The following is an 11,147-nucleotide window of genomic DNA, read 5'->3' on the forward strand; positions in this document are numbered from 1 at the left end:
GCAAGGCAGACGCCCTCCTTGCTGACCTGTTAATCTCTCCAGCCTCAGTTCTCACTGCCTACTCCCATATTCGATCTCTCTCTGAACTTCCCACCCCAAAGAGGCTGTTTAGGCTGGACAGGGATTCTTTTTTTCTTGTTGGCTTTATTTTATTTATTTATTTATTTATTTTTTGGTTTTTGGGCCACACCCTGTGACGCTCAGGGGTTACTCCTAGCTATGCGCTCAGAAGTTGCTCCTGGCTCCTTGGGGGACCATATGGGGCGCCGGGGGATCGAACCGCGGTCCGTCCTAGGCTAGCGCAGGCAAGGCAGGCACCTTACCTCCAGCGCCACCGCCCGGCCCCCTCTTGTTGGCTTTATTAACTGGCATGGCCCACACCATTATGCCTTTATCTCTATTGGTGGGTTATTTTTCAGTTTGGAGCTCACACCCAGCAGTGCTCAACAGGGCCCAGGGGAAGATCAAACCCAGGAAGATTCTGCACTAGCCCTTGCATCAGCCTATGCCAGTCTCTCAGGTTGCCGGGCACACGATGGGACACAACGAGCCTCATCATGTGAATGGGGAAGCCAATATGAGCAAGTGCTGAGGGCCCAGAACCACTCTGGTCTTCCCGAAATTGTGCAAGTCGCTTTCTCCGGAGCTCTGAACTCTCCACTGACCCACTTAACCCAGTGGTCTGTCCCTGATTTCCTTCTGGAACATTCCATTTTGAATATTGATTCTACTACCATGTATCTGAATTCCCCGGCTCCCTGCTGAGTCACTTATAAGCCCTTGTGCCTTTAATCAAAGCCATTAATGAGACATCCGACTGGGTGGACAGACCTAGAAGCAGTCTTTGGTTTTGAAATACCACTTTCCCCTAAGAGATACCAAGGCCCTTGCATGGGAATGAGGTTGGGACAAGCCAGGAACTTGAAGCTGTGCATGGAAAGTACCATTACGATGAGATGAATGGGGTCAGGCCCCAAGGACACAGGGTCGGTTTAATATCCAAACTTGGGACAATGTGTGCACCAAAAAGCATAATTAAGTAATGGAATCTAAAGCCTCAAATTAAAGAAACAATCCATTAGCCCACAGTGAAAAATGGAGGAGGGAAAATGGGGTAGAAATGCAGCTTTTCCTGATCGATACACACTGATGAAGGCAGAAGAAATCAGTCGAGTAATAGCATGGCGGGGATGGTGTTGGCTTTGCAAGGGGTCCACCCGAGCCCCATCTCCAGCATCTCATAGGGTCCCCTTAGCACCGCCAGAAGTAATCCCTGAGTACGGCAGGGTATGAGGGTATATCCCCAACACAAACAAAGAAGACAAACGAGAAATGACAGAAAACACAGAACCGGTGCTGGAGCGATAGCATAGCGATAGGGCGTTTGCCTTGCACTTGGCTGACCTTGGATGGACCCAGGTTCCATCCCACATCGTCACCTGAGCCTGCCAGCAGCAATTTCTGATCATAGAGCCAGGAGTAACCCCTGGGCACCGCTGGGTGTGGCCCCAAAACAAAAAAAAATTATCGTATACAAATATGTACACACACACACACAAACACACCCCTTAACCACACATGGTTCAAGTCACTTCACAGGAAGAAGTCCTAGACCCCCAATAAAACACTACATTGTTCCTGACCGCTTCATCCCGAGATGCTAAACCCTAAACCTTGCCAGGCCACTGTGTCCATCTGAGATCTTCTCTCCAAAAGGCCAGTCTGGGTGTCACCCCAAAACCCAAACTGAAAGGAGAATAAAGTCAAGATGCACTTGGGAGGGGGGACTGGGGAAGGGGAGAAGCCCTGGCACAAAGGGGTCACCCGTCATGAGGCAGAGCGGGGTGCCAGGTTGGTGGAGCACCCAGAGTCGCCTGCCCAGGTCCCCATGAAGCATCGGGTTGTCCCTGACTGAAATGATTCAGCAAGAAGCTGTTGTGCGGAGCTTCGAGGACAGGCTCAGGGTCATATCTGGGTGTTTTCTTTCTTCTTTCTTTACGTTCTTTCTCTTTTTTCTTTTTCTTTCTCCTTCCTTCCTTCCTTCCTTCCTTCCTTCCTTCCTTCCTTCCTTCCTTCCTTCCTTCTCTCTTTCTTTCTTTTTTTTTTTTTGGTGTTTGGGTCATACCTGGTGGTGTTCAGGGATTACTACTGACTCTAGCTCAGAAATTGCTCCTGGTAGGAATGGGGGAACCATATGTATGAGATGCTGCGATTTGAACCACTGTTTGTCCTGGATTGACTACGTGCAAAACAAACGCCCTACTGCTGTGCTATCTCTCCAGCCCCCATTTGGTGTTTACTGAGTCTGGGCAGCCAGGTGGCTGCAATTCGGGTTTGAGACTCAATGACAGGTGGCAGCTCCACACCACCCCCGGGATGCCAGAGTACCACAGCCTTGCTGAGAAAGAAGACGAGGTCCCCCAAAGCAGCCAGGCCTTTCTGCCTTCTACTTCCCACTTTGCTCAGGCACCTTTGGCCCCTGTGTCCTGGCAACTAGGGCGCAGAGTCCTCCTGGGCCATCCCAGGAGAAGAGGCCAGACTAGGCCTGGCTGCTGGCTAATCATCTCCTTCCTCTCCAGGTGCCACGCATGTCTGTGCCAGGCACAGCCTGCACAGCCCAAAGCAGACACAGGAAATGAGGGGCCCTGTGGTGCCTTGTGGTGGCCCCTAGTTGGTTTGTTTGTATCCCCCGTACAGAGGCAAAACTGGACTGGTAGGAAACAAGCCCATTTCATGGGGGGGCTTCACCAGGTCCCTCCCTATGGCGTGCAGAGAATGCAGCAGTGCCGGAGCAGACCTCAGGGACACCCAGATGGAAGTTCTGTGGAGAAGAGAGAGCAAGGGCTGGCAGGAGACAGATCTCCAGGACAGAAGGGGAGAAGAGGATGAGACTTTCCCTCCTGCGCTGGGCACAGGTCCCAAGCTCAGGTGGGGACTTAAGGGGTGTGTATCTGACTGCAAGAAATTTGCACCACACCTGCTAGGCCTGGGAACAAACAGCAGGAAGATCAAAAGGAGGGCCAGAGTAATGGTGCAAGTGGTAAGGTGTCTGCCTTGCCTGCGCTAGCCTAGGACTAACCGCAGTTTGATCCCCTGGCATCCCATATAGTCCCCCAAGCCAGGAGCAATTTCTGAGAGCATAGCCAGGAGTAACCCCTGAGCGTCACTGGGTGTGGCCCAAAAACAAAATAAAAAAGAAAAATCAAAAGGAAAGGCTCTCAGATCTCAGATGAGAGAGACAGAGAAAGAGAGAGAGAGAGAGACAGAGACAGAGACAGAGAGTTGTGTTTTGCTGTACTGTGCTGTACAGGGCACTCTTGGCCTGGTCTCTAAAACCTCTGAGCCTGGGCCCGGAGAGATAGCACATCAGCCTTTGCCTTGCAAGCAGCCGATCCAGGACCAAAGGTGGTTGGTTCGAATCCCGGTGTCCCACATGGTCCCCCGTGCCTGCCAGAGCAGACAGCCAGGAGTAACCCCTGAGCACCGCCAGGTGTGGGCCAAAAACAAAAACAAAAACAAAAAAACCTCTGAGCCACCAGCCCTCCTGGCGAGACCTAGCCCAGGTGCAGGCCCCATGATCTGGAGGCGGGAGGGTCCTGCCCAGTGCCCCTCTCCTTCCACCTGCACTGGGAGGGGGACCTAGCTGGACGGGGCTCCCACAATTCCTCCTCTGAGTGTGGCTTTGTTTGTGGGCTGTGGAGGAGGGGCCAGCCCAGGGGAGCTGGAGCCCAAAGGTCCCAGCACCCCCTCCAGGCAAGCTGGGCCCGCCCCTTCCCGGCTGGCTGGCCTGCAGCCTGCACCCTGGCCCCCTGCCACCAGCCGCTACACGACCTGCAGCTGCGCCCGGTGCCCCTCCCCAGGGCTGGCAGGCTGGAGGAGGAGGAGGAGGAGGAGGAGGAGGAGGAGGAGGAAGTCCCAGACTGGCACACCCTGGCTTTCAAACCAGCCAATGCCTTCCAGCTCAGCCGCAGGGGGCCAGCCCCCGCCAGGCTCCCGGGCCCACAAATCCCTGAAGCAATTCCCACCCCCTCGCATCTGGCCACCCGGCTGCGAGTGCCACTTTCCAGCTGCAGGTTGCAAGCCTGCCTTCCCTTTTCTGATCCTCCCTCTCCTCTCCTCACCGTTGGGTTGGGGGAGACATGGTGGTGGTGGCAGGGTGCACAGCACACACCTGGCAAGTCAGGCATCACCCCCGAGGTCCCCTGTGCACCCTGGGTAGGGTGGTGGTGGGGGGAACTCAGGCCCAGCGACCTCCTGAACCCAGTGCTGAGGCTGCAACTCTAGTGGGGAGGAACCAGCCTGCCCAGCCAGGTCTGGGGTGCGCCCGAGTGGTGGCGAGCAGCCTGCCACCCGCCAGGCACCACCACCACCCCCTTTGCTGGGGCCTGTTGGGGCCTGAGCTGGCCACTCCCTGGGAGGGCAGTGCCCGCCCCTCAGGCAGGACCCAACCTGCCCAGGCCCGACACAGCAGGGACTTATGGGCATGGACGAGGATCCGTACAGCCAGGGTGCCAAGGGCACAGGGCTGCTGAGACAGCTGCACCCCACAGAGGTTGACGTCCCATACCCAGGCCTGTGAGGCTGAGAACCCATAGGGAAGCCAAGGACCCACAGGGAGCTGGGGGACCCAAAGGGAAGCCAGGGGACCACAGTGAAGTCAGTCTCATTTGGCCCACAGAGCCCAGGACACTCCCACCCCATACCCCAAGAAATCAAGCTCTCTCCTGGTCAGCATTAAGCACCTCCTCCTGACCCCCCCCCACTCTCAGCCCCACCCCAGGGCCATTCAGTGAAAGGGAGCAAAGCCAAGTCAGGGATCCCCTCCCCCTCCACTCACGTACACAGCTGTTCCTGTACCTTCTTGTGTCCCACCCCCCCTGCTGGCAGCCAGTGTCCCCCAGACCAAGCCACACTCTGGGGCTCTGGCCCTGGGGACCAGGGGAACCTGCCAAGTGAACAGAGCTCCACATCTCCTGCAGCCTCAAGGGCTGGCCTTGTCGGAGGAGACACCAATGGTGCCCACTTGCCACCCCAGGCCACTGGCATTGGGACAATCCTCACCAAGAATCCTGTGGGGGGCATGCCACAGTCTGTACCCACACCCGCATGCTCATTGTTTCCTTACAGCAGAGCAAGGAGCCCTGTACCCCCAAAGGTGGGTGGGCAGGTACCAAGAATGGGGTCTTGCTAATGGGTTCTGCTAAAATCAAGCTCTATCTGATTTCAGAAAGTGGGGTGCCCTCCCGCTGCACAAAAGTGGGGGAAACATTTCTGGTAGGGGTGCTAGAGCTCAGTCATCGGGAACTTGCACCTATCAGTCAAGGGGGCATGAAGAGAAGCTGCTCAGGAGTGGGCATCTGGCTGGGGCAGGAAACATCCAGCAGTGTTTCTGGCTCTGGCACAAGTTGGAGGGGGCAAAGCCATAGTAAGGGGGAGGCATTATCCTTGGACATATTTGTCTTGATTTGATCTCCAGCATCCCATATGGTTCCCTTTGCCACCCCTCCCCCCAATGATTTCTGAGTTCAGAGCCAGGAGTAAGTAAGTCCAGAGCACAGTCAGGTAGCTCCCCACAAAAAAAAATTTTTTTAGGGGACGGAGCAGTGGTGCAGTGGTAGGGTGTTTGCCTTGCACGCAGCTGACCTAGGATGGACCTCGGTTAGATCCTCCGACATCCCATATGGCCCCCCAAGCCAGGAGTATTTTCTGAGAACATAACCAGGAGTAACCCCTGAGTGTCACCGGGTGTGACCCCCAAAATTTCTTTTTAAATAAAGCGCAGTTGACATTTAAAAAGTTAATAATGGGGTCTTTGTCTGTCTCTGTCTTTGCTCACAATTCTCTAAAGTTCTTTCAATAAAATCATTTTTGTGGGGTCAAAGACACAGTACAGTAGAGGGCACTTGCCTTGCACATGGCGGACCTGGGTTCAATCCCTGACATCCCATAGGGTTCCCTGAGCCCTCCAAGAGCTATTCCTGAGCCAGGAATAACCCCTGAGAATTGCTGAAAGTGACCGAAAAACAAAAGATACCTATTTTGACAAAAGGAAGGAAGCTGATAATAGGGAAGGAAGGAAAGAGGGAGGGAGGAGGGAAGGAAAGAAGGGAGGAAGGGAGAGAGGGAGGAAGGAAATGAGGGAAGAAAGGAAGGGAGGGAGGAAGATAAGGTACGGAGGGAGGAAGGAAAGGAAGGAAGAAAGGAATGAGAGAAGGAGGGAGAGATAATGGGCCAACTGAGTTGGCTCTCTAGAACCTCTGTTTTGCAACAGGAGCCCTGGGTTGGATCTCTGAGGAACACCAGAAGTGCGGTCCCAGCTGGGAGATGCCCGAGACTGACACGCCAGGTGTGGCCACACCATCATTTGGATCCCTCACTCCAGTCAAGCACTGTGCTAAATCCAATTTGTTCCTACCAGCCCGCACAAAACTTGTAGTTATATCCCTACCTCAGATTGGAGGTAGAGGCACGGGGTTTGCCCAGGTGTCTGTGTGTCTGCCTGCCTGCCTGCCTGCCTGCCTGCCTGCCTGCCTGCCTGCCTGCCTGTCTCTCTCTCTCTCTCTCTCTCTCTCTCTCTCTCTCTCTCTCTCTCTCTCTCTCTCTCTCTCTCTCTCACACACACACACACACACACACACCACACACACACACACACATATGCTAGGTCATGGGGCCGGTTTGACTGCAGGAGCAGAGAGAGAGTTGGCACAGTTGACAGCGCCACTACGCAAGATGCTTCCGTTGGAAAGACCAATCTCGGGCCCCAGGAGAGAGCCGGAGCCCTGTTTGCCTCAGACACCTTTGGGTGACTCCTGGGAGCTGTTGCCAAGAGCCTATCAAGGAAGCCTTCGTCTTGTTAGTGGGATTTAAGCTCCAGCGACAGACAGCCTCCTCCTCCGGCTACTGTAACCTACTATCCCCTTTCATCCTCCTCCTTTGCCCTCCAACTTTCACTCACACCTTCTTTCCTGCAGCTGGAGAACATATCCCTGTCCTGCTGCTGCTTGGAAGCCTGGTGGCCACAGCCGGTCCCCCAGCACCTCCAACTCACGAGTCCCTGTTTCCCTGGACAGTCACTAAAGCTCAGGACTTCTCCGACAACAAAGGTGGTGGTGGCGGTGGATTCCCCCACACCAGCAAACTCACTCAGGGTTCGACACAGAACCAGACAGAACTGACCCACTGAGGGAAGAAGTGAGTTTCTGCTGCTCAGACCAGCTGCCGAACACCCACAACCCCACCCCCGTTCAGCCCAGGGTCCCTCCCTGCCTCTCTGCCCACCTACACCCCTTAGGGCACCAGCCACTTCCCTGCTGAGGGCAGCCAAGCTCTGGGCTCCTTGCACCATTCTACAGGTTCCTATGTTTTGGAGAGCAGCTGTGTTTTGCCAGGCTCCTAGGGGTTTATTTAGAGCAAACCTGTCACCAGCCACTCGGAAGCCAGGGTCCTGAGGTGCATAAAGAGGCTCTCTCTTCTGTCCCCAAGCTCCAGCCCCGGGTTTATGTTTAGATCACCTTGCACAGGGGGTTAAAGCACAAGGGACCTAGCACGGGTTAAAGTACTTGTCTTGTGGGCAGACAACCCCAGTTCAATCTCTGAGCTCTGAGCAGGAGCGAGCACACAGTGTCAAAAGTTAGCCCTGAGCACCTCTAGTTATGCCCCCCAAACAAACAAACAAACAAACAAACATAACAACCGCCACCAAACAGATACCCAGCACAGAAGCTCTAGCCAGTGGGGAGAGCCAGAGTGTTGATCAAAGCTTGGTTTAATTCCCTGCACTGCAATTGAAGATCCCTGAGCCAAAGTCTGGAGGGCCCCTCAGCACTGACAATATGTCCCCACAAAATAGAAAGAATAATCAATCACCAGTCATAAGAGCTCCCACTTGGAGGCCAGGAGGCTGGGTTCAAATGCTGATTGCCCCAATGATTGTTTTTGGTTTGAGGGTCACATCTGATGGTGCCCAAGGTTGATTCCTGGCTCTGTGCTCAGAGTTCACTCCTGGAGAAGCTTTGGGGGGGACCCTATAGGGTGGAAAAAAATCTAACCTGGGTTGGCCCCCAGCAAGGCCGAGAGCCCTCACTCCCACCTATTCAGGTGCCACTCTGGGAAGCCACGGAACTCTTTCTAAGTCCTGCCTTGACAGCGAGGGAACAGAATGAATTTCTAAGTCTCCTAAGATTCTAAAGCAGGACTGGGGGAAAGTGCCTGTCACTTTCCACTGGCCAGTGGGACTCAGAGCACAAGTTTGGAAATACAAGCAGCGGTGAGCGACCCTCGCAGGGCACTGGGGGCTCCTGGTCATATGCATGAAGGGCTCCGGAGGGGCCCCCAAGTTCCAGCACCAAACTCTCCCCCCCTCAGATCCCTTCCCTCCACCTCGAGATTGGCAGAGAAGCCCCAAGACCCCAGATCGTTCCCAAGAGGAGCCGGGGGACCCTCCCCATGCTTGAGATGATGCCCAGATTCCTGCCGCTCAGCTCCCCGGAGAGGAATACTGGGGGGTGTGTGTGTGGCTGTTGCTGTCTGGGGATCATGGACTCATGGACTGGGCCTTGGGGGCTGTCACAGCAGCAGGTCCCCCTGTCCACTTATGGGGGGCCGACACAGGGGGTGCAGGTGGTGGAAGTGGGGGTCCACCTCCCCCCTCCACTCCAAGGCGCTCACCTGAGGGTCCTGGGGTGGCACGGGGCCTGTCCTCCAGCGTCCTCTGCAGCCAGGAGATCCCACGTTCTCCCCCAGGAGACCCAGAGCAACCGCGACCAAGAACGGGGCTCCGCTGCCGCGTCCCCGGAAATGTGGGGCTCTGGCCAAGCTCCGCCTGTGGGCCACTCCTACTCGGCCTTGCCAGGCCTCGCCCCGCACTTCTGGGAACAGTCCTCCGTGCGCGCTGCTCGCCCTTCAGCTTCGTCCCTGGGGTCCCTGCAGCCAGTGCATTGCCTGTCACGCCTGTTCCCCCATGCCTGCACCCTCCCCGACCTTGGGGAGCACTCACCAGGCTGCTGCCTGCCTAGCTGGTGCGGTGGGGTGGTGGTAGAGGTGGGTAGGGGCAAGGGAACGTGCCTGGCACTGTGCCCCCAACCAAGGCTGTGCCTCGACCTTCCCAAGTCTAGGCTGCAGGTGCCCGCAGGTGCACAGAACCTGGAACAGGACCTAGTCTCAGTTAGGGTAGCACTGTTGGTAGCAGGAGCCCTGGGGAGTGCCCACGGTGTCCACCCTAAGTGAGAGAGGCTCCCCCGCCAAGTCCCCCTTCTCCAAAACCTGGAGCGCAGAAGTGCGCAAAGCAGGCCTGGGACTTTGGCTCTCCAGTCCCCCCTGGGCCCCAGGCCCGGCTCTCCAGCTGCAGCGCCTGGGCGGGCCCTGAAACTACCAGTTCCCAGCGTGGAAGCAGTTGGGCCGGCCAGGGCAAGCTGGTCAGGAGGCTGCAGAGACAGCAGGCCCATGCCAAGCCCTTGGCTGGCTGGCTGGCTGGCGGGCACTGCCCCCAGAAAGAACAAAGCAGGGACTCTGTCTTCCGTGGAGAGAGGGAGCACATCCTTACTACCAAAAAAGGGAAGCGAAAACCAGAGAAAAATACCACCTGCAAGTGTCTCCCAGCCCTGGGGCCCTCCCTGAGTTTCTGCTTTTCCTTTTTGGATTTTGGGCCATATCTGGCAGTGCTCAAGGCTGATTTCTGTCTCCTGACTCTGTGCTCAAGGATCACTCTTAGGGGTGCTCAGGTGACTGTGTGCGGCTTAGGTGACTGTGTGCGGCTTCCAGGATTGAACCTGGGTCAGATGCACGCAGAGCAAAACGCCCTCCTCACTGTGCAATCATTCTGGCCCTCCTAAACCTTTTGTCTTGTTTTGTTTTGTTTTGGGGCTACACCTGTTTAGTGCTCAGGCTCTGCACTCAGAAATTACTCCTGGCAGTACTCAGGGGGACTCTATAGGATGCTGGGGATCAAACCTAGTGCAAGTCAAGTGCCTTCCCAGCGGTACTACCACCTCAGTCCCGCTTCTAAGTCTTTTTACATAGAAATGTGGGGCTTGGAAGAATGCCCTATGGGCTGGAACAAACCCTCCTGCCTGGTTCTGGGCTCTGAGAACTCTGAGCGCTCCTAAGGGTGACCCTGTGACCCAGAGCATCCCAGAAGTGCTTTCTCCACCAGCAATCCCTCAGCATCAGGCAGGGTGAGGCCTTGAGCACTGCTGGGTGTGGCTCGAAAACTGAAAGAAAGAAAAACTAATTAATGTAATGAAACTAAACTGAAAGATAATTTACATGTAGCAGAAGGATAATACAGAGCCACACCCAGTAGTGCTCAGGGCTCACTTCTTGCTCAGCACTTGCAGCTCAAGGACCACACACAATGCTAGTGATCGAACCCAGGGTCAGAAGGCAAGTATCTTCACTTCTTCACTGCTGTGCTCTGTCTTGGGGCTATAAGAGAGTGCACAAGGGGTCAAGACTTTCAGCACCAAAAAAAGGGCTTCTGGCGTGACTGGCAACGCCTGGCAGCTTTGTTTGTCCTGCATGCGGAATCGACATCAAGAGATCTTGGAAGCATAATTTTTGGTCACCTGGGCAGCTGGTGATCGAAGAAAGAAAAAAAGAAAAAAAGAAAAAAAAAAGATTTTTAGCACCGGGGTTGGAGCGGTGGCGCAAGCTGTAGGGCATTTGCCTTGCATGCAGTTGACCCAGAATGGACAGCGTTTTTGGTTGTTGGTTGTTTTTTTTTTTTGGTTTTTGGGTCATACCTGGCAGTGCTCTACGCTCAGAAATCGTTCCTGGCAGGCTCGGGAGACCATATGGGATGCCGGGATTCGAACCATCGTCCTTCTGAATGCAAGGCAAACGCCTTACCTCCATGCTATCTCTCCGGCCCCTGGACAGCGTTTTGATCCTGGCGTCCCAGAATGGTTCCACCGAGCCAGGACTGACTTTTAAGCGCATAGCCAGGAGTACCCGAGTGTCACTGGGTGTGGCCCAAAATGCCAAAAAAAAAAAAAAAAAAAATAGATTTTCATCACCAGTATTCACTTTTGCCCAGGTCAAGAGTATAAAGAGGCACTTAGCCATAAAACTGGAAAATCCCAGGGCCTAAGATGTGTGTGGCCCAATGGTGGAGCACTGGCCTTGCATGTGTAAGCCTGGGTTCCACT

General features: G+C 55.1%; 1 pseudogene; it reads left to right on the forward strand.

Moving 5' to 3' along the window:
• Positions 1–10,466: 10,466 nt before the first annotated feature.
• LOC126023270 (uncharacterized) lies at positions 10,467–10,632 on the forward strand (annotated as a pseudogene).
• The last annotated feature ends 515 nt before the right edge of the window (positions 10,633–11,147 follow it).

The sequence above is a fragment of the Suncus etruscus genome, chromosome 11 (genome assembly GCF_024139225.1).
Source record: "Suncus etruscus isolate mSunEtr1 chromosome 11, mSunEtr1.pri.cur, whole genome shotgun sequence".
NCBI lineage: Eukaryota > Metazoa > Chordata > Mammalia > Eulipotyphla > Soricidae > Suncus > Suncus etruscus.